Raw genomic sequence first — 11,380 nt, forward strand, 5'->3', positions numbered from 1 at the left:
AAAGCCATCTTCAAGAGATTGTTCTAGCACTTTACCGTATGTATTAGTAGTAGTACTAGTATAAACAACAACTACCACTACCCATAACTCAATGCAGAATTGCATATGGTACAATTTCTGCCTGACAATGTTTATGGGACACAATTTAAAAAATCTTTTACACTCTTTAATATGCTCAGTACTATACTGTTGAGTGCTTGAAGTTCTCACAGATACATATCACCAACAAGCAGCCTCAATGTTCATTCTGTCCTGGGGCTCCCCCCTTGCCCCCTCCTGTTCCCCTCCCCTCCACTGCTGGCCAGGATCATGCCTGTTACCCACTGCCAGCAGACATTATTCCTGCTGTGCACTCCCCACCCCTCCACCTGTCTGGATCCTGCCAGCATTCTACTGGGACCAGATTGCAACCCCCCACCAAAAAACCCTGCCAGCCTGGAAGAGGTCTGCTGTTCCCCTTCCTGATGGCCCAGATAATGCCTTCCACTCCTGACACCAGCCTGGTTCATGCCTGCTGCCCCCTGTCAGCCCAAATCACACCCATCACCCCCCTGCCATCTTGGATGGACCCCTACTCACTCTAGATCTGGCACAGTGAACCTCAGGCTAAGGGGCCCAACCAGAGTACAGTTGAACAGGGCCAAGGGGGGCCCCAACCTAGACAAAGGCACACCATCCAAAACCCTCTTGGTTCTCTAGGGGAAGCCTCCCTGCTAACTTATAACATCAAGGTGTGCCAAGTGATGTAACAGGGCAGGACCCTGAGGGGCCAAAGGGGGCAACACCATGGGGCCTAGGTGGTGGCCAGGAGAGGTGGTTTTGCCACATCAGCACCCTTTTCATTACATTATATGTATATCTGGGTGTTTTACAGACGATCAGTACTTTATCGTCATAACATGCCTATGAGAGAGGACATAGCATTACTACAATTATCCAGGGAAGAGGAAATATAGCTCCATTAATTAATGGGGGAAGGAGAATACATAAGAAATGATACAAAGAAGGCTAAAGCACTTAATGCATTTGGCTTCCGTCTTCACAGAAAAGGATAATTGTAACCAGATATTTAACATAATCAATTAAGGGCATAAGGCTATGAAAAGAATAGGCATGGGTAAGTTAAAGAATAGTAAAATAAATTAGGTGTGTTCAGGTTGGTAATAGTCTTCCCATGCTGAAGTTGTCACATTTACCAGCTGAGATGCCCCTGAGAACATGCCACACACCAGCTTTCTCTGCTACGCACCCAAATCCAGAAATATATAGGCAACACCACTCCAGGTTTGTGGCTGCTCTCAGTGTGATGGTGGCTGGCCAAAGAGAGATGCCCTAAGTAGCTTCACCTGCATATTTCCAGGTTTTAAGTGGGCAATCAGGAAAAGTAGGTAAGGTGTATCCTAGACAGAACATACTGCCAATGTAGTATAAATGTATCCCTAGAAATCTTAAAGATGTAGCCAAAGCAGTCCCTGAACCATTAGAGACTTTGGGTACGTGCAGGCATTACATTTAAATTGACCTAACTAGGGTTAGATTGATCTAAGAGTTGATCTGTATACACATACAGGGAGGTTAGATTAGGCTAAAAAATGGCCAGCCTGATCTAAATTAGTTCACCTGAGGAAGTGAACTAAGTTAGATCAGAAATGGGTTAGCCTGATCTATCAAATATCTGGTCACATTAAGAGTACAGCCCTAGGGCTGGAAAAGCCCAGCTGCTTGTCCCAACTGCAGGGCTACACTCTTCTTATCCTACCAACCCTGATGGGCCAATGTTCCTGCAGGGCATGGAACTTGATCCTCCAGTGCCGTTCTAGCTCAAAGTTTCTATCTTAGAGCAACCTAAACTTTTTCTTTGACAAATTAACTGGTCTAGTGGATAAGGGGGACTAGTTAATGTGAACTATTTTGTCCTCAGTAAAGCTTGGGATACTATCCCACGTGGCATTCTCCTAAGCAATATCAGGGAAATATGGTTTAAATTAAATCACCTTAAAAGATGGGTGCATACCTAGTTTAAAAACCATCCTCACACAGGCATGATCAGTAGATTGCTGTCAAATCAGGGGACCCAAAGCAATGTATTCTAGATTCAGGTTTTTTTAAAATATTTTTATTAACAACTTGGATGATAGGCTAGAGTATACATATAACTTTTCCACATGAGGCTTAGCTGGAAGAGTTGCAAGCACTTTGCAGAAAAAGGATTAGAATTTAAAATGATCTTTATAAATTGGAGAAAATGGTCCACAATTAATAAAAATAAATTCCATAAGCTATTATACTGAGGAAGGGAAAAATCAAATGCACAAATTCCAAAATAGAGAATAGCTAGATAGGCAACAGTACTGCAAGCTAGAAAAGCAACAGTACTGCAAGATCGTGGATGTACAGTGGACCACAAAACAGAACTTGTCAATATCCTAATGCCTTTGCAAAGCAGAAAAATCTAATTCTGGGATATATTAAAAGCAGTATTGTACATAAGACAGGACATAATTATTCTACTCTATTTATCACTAGCAAAGATTCCCCTGGAATACTGTGAGCAGTTTGAGGCATCACACTTTAAGAAAGTTCAGAGAGTTTAAGAGAGTTCAGTTTAAGAGAGTTCAGAGGAGAACAAGAAGAATGGTAAAAAAATTTGAAAATGAAACCTGTGATAGGAGGGTGATGAAACTTGACTTTCTTTGTCTAAAAAGGAAAAAAAAAATCCTTAAAGGACTCATGATAACTGTTTTCTAATGTGTTAAGATTTTTATGGAGAGAGAGAGGTGGTATGGACCAAGGGCAGAAAAAAAAATAGTTGGCTTAATTTGCAGCAAAGGAGATTTGGGTTAGATATCAAGAAAATCTAAAGAAAAGGATAGTGAATACACTGAAACAGGCTACTTAGGAAGGCTGTAAAATGGCTATGTTTCTCTCTAGAATGCCTGTCACTGGAGGTTATAAAGCACAGATTAAATAAACATCTGTTAAGGATGGTCTAGTTTTACTTGCCCTGCCTTGGAGCAGAAGGATAATAAGGCAATAGGAAAGATACAGCATGGATTTATCAAGAATAAATTGGGTCACATCAATCTAATTCCCTTTTGATAGGATAACTTGCCTGGTAGATGCACAGGAAGCAGTAACTGTGATATATCTTGATTTTAGTAAGGCTTTTGATATTGACACATATTTTTCATCTGTAAATTTCTATGACCTAACAGATATAGAACTCAGGACATTGCCAAACCCCATGGCTCCTAGTACAGTCTCCTCAGCAGTCCTTCACAACTTGCTAGGCAAGGTCATTGGGACTAGGATAGGAATCTTATTTTCACCCCTCTGGATTTTACTCCTCAATTTCCCCACATAGACTCTTACACTCCTTGGCTAAGTATAGACATTCAAAAAGTCTGAGTCTTAATTGATTCAGTTTATGCAGGCTAGACTAACCTACATAGATTGAACCAATTTGAAAGTGAACAGACATTCACTTTTGATTCCAAAAATGCAGACACATGCCCACAGTGGCTCAGGCCAGAAGGCACGGGATGCTAAAGCGATCGTTCTGCTGGAGAGAAACTGAGCTAGAGGGGTCCTGGCAGACCTGACTATGATTGAGGAGGAGTTTAAACCCCAACCCTGGCCTGCACAGTCCCCAGTCAGGCATTTCCTACCCTTCCCCCAAGGCCAGCCCACAATTTTTTGGGGCCCCCTGCAAGATATAGTTTTGGGGCCCCCTGATCCATCAGCAAATATGACCATAGCATGGTGCAGGGCCCAGGGCAAATCAGCCTTCACAGGCCCCCCTTTCCCATCCCACAGTACACTTACACCATAAATGAATGTTATGGCACACCGGATGCGGGAGGAGGGGTGGCAGCAGGAATTTCCAGCTGGAACAGTTAAACATCCAACCCATCAGGTGGATGGGCTGGCTACACCACAAATGTGACAACCACCACCAAACGCGGTGGTTGTCTCTGCCCAGCTCTGTGGGGCCCCTTGTTTGTAGGGCTCCCTGAAGCTGCAGGTTCAGCAGGATAGGATGGGCCAGCCTGCCCTCCCTCCCCCCTTGCCCCTCGAGCAGCAGGGGGGCATGGCCAGCCCTGGCACCAGTCTCAAACAATGGGGGACAGAGGGAGTTTTAATTCTCCCCTCCTTCCCCTGTCCCACTGACATGCCAGGGTCTGCCTGGCTGGGACAGAGTAGCCTGGGTCAGGGTCACACTCACCCAACCTCGCTGCTGCAGCAGTGGGGCAGAGGCATGACCAGATGACAGCCTGCACGGCCTCCTGAGGCAAAGGGTGAAGGGAGGGGGTTTATTCCCTCCCTCCATCCCCTCTCCCACCAGGGGACTGCAGCTGGGGTCTGCCAATCCCGGCTGCCACCTCTGCCTCTCACACTCAGCCAGGCAGACCCCAAGACCAGTGGGACAGGGGAGGGAGCGGGAGGAATTAACCCCCTCATTCTTTGAGGCTGGTCCTGGAGCTGGCCACACCTCTGCCACTCGAGTGATGAGTGGGGCAAAATGCCCGATGGGGGCTTCTGTGCCCCTGCCTGGCAGACCCCGACTGGTGTCCATACTGGTGGGACAGGGGAGAGAGGGGAAAATAAACTTGGTCCCTTCCCCCTTTGCCTTAGGGAGCCATGCCTGCTGGCATCTGACCATGCCCCCACCCCTGCTCTGGCTAGGAAGCAGAGGGGCAGGGCTATCCTTGCTCCTGGAGCAGACAGCACAGCCCAGTCCAGCCCAGGGCTGCAGAGCATGCTTGGATGCTGGGGGACTCTGATTTAACTTAAACCAGGAAGGGGTCTGGGACAGAAGTTCCATAAACTGGGTTGACCTCAGTCAGTTAAGTCTGATACTACATTCATAGTTTCATAGTTTCATAGTTTCTAGGGTCGGAAGGGACCTGAGCAGATCATCTAGTCCGACCCCCTGCCATGGCAGGAAAGAGCACTGGGGTCAAACGACCTCAGCAAAGTGTTCATCTAACCTCCTCTTAAAAACCCCCAGGGTAGGAGCCTGCACCACCTCTCTTGGAAGTTGGTTCCAGACCCTAGCCGCCCTGACCGTGAGATAGCGCCTCCTGATGTCTAACCTAAACCTACCCTCTGCCAGCTTGTGACCGTTATTCCTGGTCAATCCTGGCGGTGCTCGGGGGAACAGTGACTCCCCCAGTGCCTGCTGATCCCCCCTGAGTTCATCAAGTTCATCTCAAACTATCTTCAGCCATTTTGCAACTGCTTTATGTACACTGTATTTCTGTTCTGTTACAGGTTTAAACCAGTTTCTTATCAGTTAAACTGCTTTATGTGGAACTTCTGTCCCTAGCTCTTGTCAAGACAATCCCAGCTCCAATGGAAATTTGTCAGACCCTTTTTAATTAAGTACAACACGGTATTTTTCTAACTTATTCCTCAGAAATTACTGAACATTTTTTCCTGAAATCTAGTCCCATCCCCCTCCTGTCCCCCCGCTCCACCCCCTAATCCCTACACCCTACACCAACCTTATTGCAGCACACCAAGCATGGAGCATTTCAACCCAAATAGTTACCTTTTGACAAAATTATAAACAACTAAAATAAGAGCTTACTAATGGGGAGTGCTGGGTAACTTTACTAATAGGTGGCATTACCAGTTTTCATGTCTATATTAAAGCACTTAGAATCTCTCATGCAATAATAGTTGGCAGAATATGTTTTAACATATTTAAAGGGCAATATTTAGGGTTTTATTACCTGTATTTTTCACAAACATAAGGCTTTTTATTTTTAAATGTTAGCTAATGTTCTAAGCAACTGTTATTTATTTCAAGAAAATCTTATTCTTCAAAACTCCTATCTGTTCTTCACAATGCCTATCAGCAAAATTTCTGAGGAGGCTGTTTGACAATAACTGAGTCAACCATCAGGAAAGCAACTGTTTCAAGGAATGCTATTACTTCTTTTTACTACATACATTTTCCTGTCTAAGAAAACATGTACAATGAAAAATTATATGCATCTTCCTAAGCAAGAAAATATGTAACTTACTATTAAAATAAAGCAAAGGCAGTGAACAATAACAGTCAGACTATTACATATTCCTTTGTTCTGCTAGAGAATTTTGCCTTGAAAATCTGTGTAAGGTTGCAGATGTGTTTTTTGGATAGTCTGAATTTTGCTGCCAACCCTTTTTCTTTTCTCCTTCAAAATATTAGCTTTATTTAAATAAAATCTTAATGGGAAAAGCTACATCTCTTCATGAAATTGCCTGAATGCTTTTATGTAGAATAATTTTGCACAGCACTTTAAACTTTTCATTTTTATCAGCCAAAACACATATTGGGAATTGACAGACAGTATCTCACTTTATTCCCTTTACACTTTTCCCAGCACTTACAAGCAAGTATTCTAATAAGAACCTAAATCATGTAATGGACACACCAAACCCAAACAGATAATGGCATGAAAAACCAAGATTTGTAGCTGCACAATGCATAACTGTGTGGAGCACTTTCCTTATGGGATTCCTTGTGTTTCCTTCCAGACAGCACTCAAAAATTTGAACAAGAGAGCTGTTCAGGATGATAAATTCACTATCAACCTAATACACATTAACAGTTAAGAATGGTGAGTAATGATGAGTAAAAACCCTCACTTTTTAGTAAACAAATATCTATTTTGCAAATAAATGCTCTCCCACAGGTTGTAATAACTATACTAACTATATTGTTATTGGAGATTGCCCAAACCTCTCCCAAAGTTTCCTTACTGAGGACCCATGTTTTTGAGAGAAGCAAGGACAGGCAGCCTCATTCTCCCAAATATCTTTATCTTCTCTTGCTTAAGGATCTTGGTTTAGAATTTTCTTCGAGGTTGTCACTGAAAGTATAAAATGGCTCTAGATTCTTGAACCTAATTTGTCTGAGGCTTGCAGATGATTTAGGAGCTCTAGATGAGATCTCATGGTTCTTCTGTAGTTCTAGCCCCCTCCCAACTCTTATACCTGCCTCTCTTCTCACTAGAGCTGGTTAAAACATGCAGAAAATGATAATCACTGTGAGCTATTCTGTAAACTGGTAGTAAAAACAGAAAAAAATATGTAAAAAAAGTCAACATTTTAAAAATTCTTGACTTGTTCTAAGCCCCAGTTTCTGTGAATAAAGGGTTTTGTTTCTTGGTTGAAAAGATTTCTTGTGACAAAAGACTGCAGGAAAGGCCTAGCATGATAAATATAGAAGATACCTGTGTTTTCTTTGCTGCAAAAAAGATATGTAAAAAAGTTTTCAGGTCATACATATACCCACTGTCTTTGGTTTCACGACTAGAGGACTCGCTCTTTCATTTGGTTGATCACTGCATTCTGGGAGATAAATCAGAGTCTGACATGCTTGCCTTAGGTAGAGGGCAGGAATCTGACGAACCCATCTATCTATTATAGAAGGGCAGTCAAGGGACTGAAATCGGCTCACTGCCTCATGTTCTTGTGCAGACCCTGTGGCAATAATTTAGTGATAAGAAAGATTAGCATGACAGGCAGCAGGCCCTCTCAGCACTGCTGATGCCAAAAATATCTCCATTTCCTTTGTGCTGGGTGATCATCCTGGGGTAAGTGCCATAGTAGAACACACATGCATACGCTTATGGAACTGCTACTACTGCTGCCTCCGAAGAGGAGCAGAAAGCATTCACTGCATCATGCAATGAAGGAATTGAACCACAGTTGAGTTATATGCAGGAACTCACAACCTGAAGAATAATGTGAACAAAAGAAAATGATAGAAAGTTATACATTTAATAACAGAGATTTAATTAGACTGTACAAACAGGACATCTGGGCGACCTAGAGAGTCTCAAGTTGCATGAGTACTCCTGCTAAACTAGTTTCATGTGATTGTAATGTAGGAAAAATATTGGGGCAAATCTTTTTTCTTTTTTTCAGGAAAAAGAAACAGGTTAACTCCAAATAATTGTGGGGTAGCACAGAATTTATAAAAACAGTTTCACTCAAAAAGGGAAGGAAGGAAGGAGTTTTTGAAAAGTTGAAATATTTGATTTCAATATTCCCCCCCCACAAATCCCCTTTTTTGTTTCAAAATTGTTTCATTTATGAATTTACCTACATTTATTTTTCAGGATACAAAACTGAATGAAACATTCAGGTTGAACATAGTCTCAGGTTGAACAAAATATTTAGTGCCACCTGAAATGATACTCATATCGTTTTTCATTTCCCTAGGGAAAAAAAATATTTTCATTTCAAATCAATCCCAAACAACATTTTAGGAGTGAAAAATAGGTGAAGCATCAATTATTAACATGGCTCTGCTTTTGACTCTGTGACTGTAACATCTGTCTAAGAGTTAACTTTTGGTAAAGAATTTGCCACATCAGAATATCTGATATATCTCTTTTTATGTGTGAATCTATGCAGAAGAGTCTAGACATAATTCTTTTTCAGTTTGCATTGCTTTGTTCTGATGCAAGGGCAATGTCTGAATTCAAATCACTGTGGCAGAAATAATTTAGAAAACCAGTAGCTGAAATAATTTAGAAAGCCACTAAGTGATCCATTTATAGCACAAGGATAAGCAGGTTGGACTGAATCCTATTCTGTGTGGCATCATAATCTATCTGGAATAACCCCACTATTCCAGATTTACACTGTAGTGACCCAAAACAGGATGTGACCCACTGTTGCTGCTAAAAGCTCATTTACAAAAATTAGATATTTCAGCACTGGGCATGCATTTGCTAGGATTCCTAGGAGTAAACTTTTAGACCAGTGTGCTGGGTTTTAACTATTCAACTGTCATTAACTCCTAGTCATGTTGTTACGGCATAATGAAATTATCTTGAACCTTTGAGCTTTTTGCAAAACCAGACTGTTATGCCTGGGCAAAATACCAAGGACAAAATCCTCCACTATGTGTATAATTTTATATTGATATAACTAGGAGCAGTTTGGCTCTAAACCTATAGGCTAAAAAAGGGAAAAAAAGAATTTAGCAGTTCTTTTTAGAATTAATCCAAAAATAATCTGGAAAACAACCTATGTGAAATACAATGAACAGCTCTTGACACAAAGCTTTAGCTTTTCTTTCATCCTGTTCTTGACAACAACACAGAAGGTGAGAAAGATAGTAGCAGTTACTGCCAAAGGTTCAGGTAGCAGGGGTGGGTGGTAGGGGTTGAATGATAAAGCTGGGGGAAAAAACCTTATGTCTCTGTTCTGAGTTACTATCATGATTCATATCCTGGCAGATTTGAATGTTCAGTATTCTGGTGTTTGTCAGAAAGAAAGAGAAATATCTGTGATGTGTATTTGATTCAAAGTCAGTAAGCACTGTGCTGCATACTTCTATAGATAAAAGCTGATTTTTAGGATTGCTGAGACCAAAACATGCCAAACACAATCAGGTGCAGAATCAGTCTAGCCAATGCAAAAGAAGCCAAGGAATCAATGTTTTCAAAGATATAGAAATGTTTGAAACAGGAGACGATCAAGAATAGTCCTCAGTAGACACTATATAATATTATACGGACTAACCTTTGTCTCTGCCGTCAGACACTTCAACCCATTGTAGAGATTGTGCATATTATTAAGAAGAAATGAACAGCATGCCTTTCTAGGTAGAGAATCATGGGCAAAAGTCATGATAAGCCAAACTGTGCTCAGAATTATGTCAGGGCAACTGTACTGACCATTTGATATTTTTAAATAAACAAAGTTTGATGGAAAGCAAAATCTAGACTTTTGCTAACGTAAGAGGTCTCATGGATTTGCACATCCTGGCACCTGGTGCCCCATGCTCCAGCCCACTTGCCAGCTCTCTCCCAGTTCTACCTCACCTCCAGTCTCTGACCTGCCATGCCTTTATTATCTTTTGGTTTACTAAGAAGGAAGTCCCTAGGGTCAGGGCTGGGTCCTTCGATGGCCAGTTCTGTCTTTGTGGCTAGGTCCAACCCACACCTGGGATCTCTGCTTCCTTGGGGCACTGCCCCTTAATAGGAGTACCCTACAGGCTCCAAGCACCTCTCGGGGCTTCTGTCATCCAGGCCTTGGCTCCCGTTTCCCTCTGGCTAAACCCTCAGCCTTAGTCCACTCTCTGGGATCTCAGCTCCCAGGCATTGACCCTGGTTTCACTCCACCAGTCTCAGTCTCTTTAGCTTGGATCTAGCACCTGTCACTGATAGTGGGGAGTGCCTCCCAGGCACCCCACCTGTAGTTTCTACCTCCATTGTACCCATAATCCAGTCCTCTTGTTCATGGCTTTACAAGCACTTGTGGTGCTTGGGCAATGTGTCGGATGACTGGAAAAGGACCAATGTGGTCCCCATCTTCAAAAAAGAGAGGAAAGAGAACCCAGGTAACTATAGGCCCATGAGTCTTACCTCAGCCCTGGGGAAGCTTTTTGAGAGAATTATCCTGGCGTATGTCCACGAGGGGCCAGCAAGGAAGACTATGCTCAGGGGCAACCAACATTGTTTCCTTAGGAGCAGGTCTTGTCAGACCAACCTGGTGACCTTTTACGACCAGGTCACCAAATCCTTGATACAGGTGTCACAGTGGATATAGTCTTTCTAGACTTTAGGAAGGCCTTTGACACTGTCTCTCACTCCATTCTCATTAAAAAACTAGGAGATTGTGGTGTTGATGCCTACACAGTCAGATGGGTCACTAACTGGCTGGTGGGCCACACCCAGAGAGTGGTGGTAGACGGGTCTTATTTGACCTGGAGGGATGTGGGCAGTGGGGTTCTGTGGGGCTCTGTCCTCGGGCCTGCACTGTTCAACATCTTCATCAGCAACTTGGATGAGGGGGTAAAAAGCACCTTGTTCAAATTTGTAGATGACACCAAGATGTGGGGAGAAGTGAGCACGCTCAAAGGAAGGCATAGGCTGCAATCAGATCTAGACAGGTTACAGGGGTGGGCCAATGGGAACAGGATGGGGCTCAACTCTGACAAGTGCAGTGTACTGCACTGGGGGAGGAAGAAACAGCACCATACCTACAGGCTGGGTAACTCCCTTCTCATCAGTGCCAAGGCAGAAAAGGATCTTGGAGTCATCACTGCTGCCACAATGAACATGGGCCGACAATGTGGAGATGCAGTCAGGAAGGCCAACCATACCTTGTCGTACATCCACAGATGGATCTCGAGCAGGTCCAAGGAGGTGATCCTCTCCCTCTATGTGACACTGGTCAGGCCGAAGTTGTAGTGCTGCATCCAGTTCTGGGTGCCGCACTTCAGGAGGGATGTGGACAACATGGAGAGGGTCCACAGGAGGGCCACTTGCATGATCAGGGGGCAGCAGGGCAAGCCCTACGAGGAGAGGCTATGGAACCTGAACCTGTTCAGCCTCCTCAAGAGAAGGCTGAGGGGGGATCTAATGGC

The 11,380-nt window shown here is 43.3% G+C and overlaps 1 protein-coding gene across 1 annotated transcript in view; it reads left to right on the forward strand.

The window, feature by feature from the left end:
* The window catches only part of LOC109301348 (von Willebrand factor D and EGF domain-containing protein-like), a 451,201-nt gene that overhangs the window by 92,112 nt on the left and 347,709 nt on the right, over positions 1-11,380 (forward strand). The window lies entirely within an intron of this gene.

The sequence above is a fragment of the Gavialis gangeticus genome, unplaced genomic scaffold (genome assembly GCF_001723915.1).
Source record: "Gavialis gangeticus isolate Ggan-Ray unplaced genomic scaffold, GavGan_comp1, whole genome shotgun sequence".
NCBI classification, from domain to species: Eukaryota; Metazoa; Chordata; order Crocodylia; family Gavialidae; genus Gavialis; species Gavialis gangeticus.